The 3809-nt window shown below is 27.7% G+C and overlaps 1 pseudogene; it reads right to left on the bottom strand.

The window, feature by feature from the left end:
• Positions 1 to 1949: 1949 nt before the first annotated feature.
• On the bottom strand, positions 1950 to 2067 carry LOC120622654 (uncharacterized; annotated as a pseudogene).
• Between the last annotated feature and the right edge of the window lie 1742 nt (positions 2068 to 3809).

Genomic DNA, 3809 nt, shown 5'->3' with positions numbered 1-3809 from the left:
AGTTGATTCTTGGATTCCATTTTCTCACTACAAAAAGGTAAAGTCTGTCATCTTAAATGTTACATTATTGATCATTTCATTAACATTGTATTGCTCCAATGTAGATGTCATTTTCAGTGTTTTAAGCATTGTATTTTTTTACATATTGCAATGTATACTTCAGTTTATTTTTAATATAGAATTGAGCATTAACTTAATGAATGACTTCTTATGAAATGGATGATTATTAAAATAATATGTTATAATTCTTGATAAAATAACTTTCTAAAACTTCAAAATTACTGAGATTATATGGAATTTTTCCTACTAAAACATATTAACAAAATATTATCAAAATGGAAAACTACATTAAAGAATATAAGCCATTTCCATTGTTTTATATTGTTTTAAACTAAACAACTATTTAGAATACATATCCTATATCAGTATGCATTTGTTAATGCATACCCAAATCAATACTCAAATTACTGTATTTTTTATGAAAGTCATATATCCAAAAATATATTTTATTTAATATGAAAATCTTCACCCCAAGAGAACAAATGCTTTATCTGTAAAAGAAAAACAATATCAGAATACTTTTAAAATTATAGACACTCATTATGTTCTAAATTATTTAATTTAATCATGGAAGCAGTTTAAAATAGAGAGCATGACTATTATAAAGCCCTAAATCAAAGACACTATATTTTATTAAATAATAGTTGACATACAATATTATATTAGTTTCAGGTGTACATCATAGTAATTCAACACTGATTTTCCTTATGATAAGATCACCAAGATAAATCTAGTAATCACCTTTCACCATATAAAGTCTATTATAATATTGACTATAATATTGACTATAATCGCTGTGCTGTATATTACAGCCATGACTTATTTATTATATAATTGGACGTTTGTGTTTATTTTCCTTCACATTTTCCACCCATCCCAACCTCCTCCTCTCTGGCAACCATCAGTTCATTCTCTGTATCTATGAATCTGTTTCTGTTTTGTTTTGCTCATTCATTTATTATTATTTTTTAGATTACACATGTAAGTCAAAGACAGACAAATACTGTATGATTGCACTTAGTATAATATTTCTATATCTATCTGTGTTGTTGCAAATGGCAAGATTTTATTCTTTTTTATTGCTGAATAATATTCCATTGTGTGTGTGTGTGTGTGTGTGTGTGTGTGTGTGTGTGACATCTTCATTCATCTATCAATGGATGGACACCTAGGTTGCTTCCATATCTTGCCTACTGTAAGTAATGCTGTGATGAACATAGGGTTGCATATATCTTTTTGAATTAGTGTTTTCAATATCTTTGGATAAATAACCAGAAGTGGAATTGCTGGATTATATAGGAATTCTATTCTTAAATTTTAGAAACCTCCACACTATTTTCCAAAGTGCAATTAAGGTTCACTTTTCTCTACATCCTTGCCAGAACTATTTATCTCTTCTCTTTTTGGTAATAGCCATTCTAAGAGGTATGAGAAGATGTCTTGTTTTGAGTTTCAGTTTCATTTCTCTGATGATTATGATGCTGATCACCTTTTTATATACCTGTTGGCCATTTGTATCTCTGGAAAAAAATGTGTCTTCAGTTCCTCTATTTTTAAAATTTTTGTTGTATTTTGTTTTCTATTGAGCTGTATAAATTCTTTATATAAATTGGATATTAATCTTTTATCAGATATTTGATTAGCAAATATTTTCTTTCATTTTGTAGGTTGTCTTTTCATTTTGTTGATTGTTCTCTTTGCCACGCAGAAGCTTTTTAGACTGATAGAGTCTTTTTTTTCTCTCTTGGTGTCAAATCCAAAAATTCATTGCCAAAACCGATGTCAAAGGTCCTACCCCTGTTTTCTTCAATGAGTTTTATGGCTTCACTTTGCATGTTCTAGTCTTTAATCCAATTTGAGTGGATATTTTGGTCTTACTTTTTTTTTAATGCCTACAGAACCTGATATTCCTAGGTGGTCTCCCATCCAAGTACTAACCAGGCTCAACTCTGCTTAGCTTCTGAGATCAGACAAGATCCGGCACATTCAGGTGGCATGGCCATAGATTTATCTTACTTTTTTTGAAATGATGTATGGAAAAATTTATATTCAGATAGACACCAATATCCTAGGACCAACTGTAAATTATCTAGTTGTGAAAAAGAAATTTTAAGGCTTAAATTTACTATGTTTGTGGATTTGTCTTCTTAAATTTACTTATTATTAATTCAAACAGTTTAATACTATGCTGTTAACATAGTACTAAATGCAGTTTTAAGTCAATAATTTCTTGTTGACTTGGTCTTACTCATTGTAAACTATTATTATGTAATGACTCAATTTATCCTTAATAATTATTTGCCCCTTAAAAATTCTGTGTTCCTGGTTTTAATATTATGAACCAGTTTTGTTTTGTGGTTTAGACATCTATTTCCCTTTATTACTTTTATTTTTGCTGTTTCCTTTTGTTTTCTTTTTAGTTTTGCCACTAAAAAGAAATCCTGAAATGAGATTATCTAATAATAAGATTTTTAATTAATTTAAGGTGAAAATATCTAAGTTAGACTAATTTTATTTATTTTATTTAATATGATTGCATTATATATTGGCTTTATCTATATCTCCTTTTTGTTCTGTACATTCATCAAGCTTTTACTTTCTTAATTTCATTTTTATTTCTTCTCATTTCCCATCTTGTATTGAATTTATCAATTTTAATTCCTGTTTTTTTTCTGTATATTTTAAAAAGATAGTCTGTTTTTTATCTTTAAGCAATTTTACTCATATACTTTAAAATGTATACCTGAATAACAATGTTTGTAATGTAACAGTTCTCTATTCTCTCAGACGTGCATAAGAAACTCAAAAGAAAGCTTACAGTTTACATTTTTACCAATTGTGTTGGCCCCAATGGTTTGAAATATTCTTCCCCCCAAAATTTGTTTTATAATTAAAACAGTAAGGCTTTTTGATATTTTTGGTCTCTAAATTTTTTTTCCTTTAACTTGGACATTATAGCTCAGTAGAAAAATATAAGTTGACTGTTATAGGAAAATTGATAAACATGAATAAATGCATTGACTAAAACAATAAAATAATATGATGACTTACAACTAAAATAATAGTTAATTATTATATGAAATGCAAACTTATGGGTAAGGAGTATTGCCGGTATATTTGCTAAGAACTTTGAGCAATGTATGGTATTACTTGAGCAATTTATAAATTTATTATAGACATCTTTGTGTTCTGGCCTCTAATAATATGATAATTCTGCAAGCAGAATTTTAATTCTTTTTCCTCTACACGTAATTATTGGTTCTTTTTAAGTCATTCTCCATCTGGTGTATTACAGGATCTAAGTTTATATTACTAATTTTGATTTATTCAGTTCTCACCTCTATGTTTTTCCATTTTAGGACATGTTTTTCTCCATTTCTCATGAGTTTTAGACAATATCACTTTAAATATGGAATCTTTAGAGTCCCCTTTTTATTCTTCTTAATTATTCATTCTGTTATATGTAGATTGCACATGTATATAATATCCTCTTTGTCTCATAACCTCTCTGAAGTTTTTATTGCTTTATATCCTTGGAATACATTTCAAGAAATTTCCTTAGATTTTTTCAGCCAGTTTATTGATTCTCGGTTGAACTATATCTAATTTAATCAATCTTTTAAAATTTTAATTACAATAAAATATTTCTTTTCTGGGATGGTCATTTGATCCTTTTTTCAAAAATATCTATGCTTGTTTCATGGTACCATAATCTCTTAATTATTTTTATTCATGATTTTATCACTTTA

The sequence above is a fragment of the Pteropus medius genome, unplaced genomic scaffold (genome assembly GCF_902729225.1).
Source record: "Pteropus medius unplaced genomic scaffold, Ma_sr-lr_union100, whole genome shotgun sequence".
In the NCBI taxonomy this organism is placed as follows: Eukaryota; Metazoa; Chordata; class Mammalia; order Chiroptera; family Pteropodidae; genus Pteropus; species Pteropus medius.
Note: the sequence above shows the minus strand (reverse complement) of the source record. Positions and strands in the feature narration are given on the sequence as shown.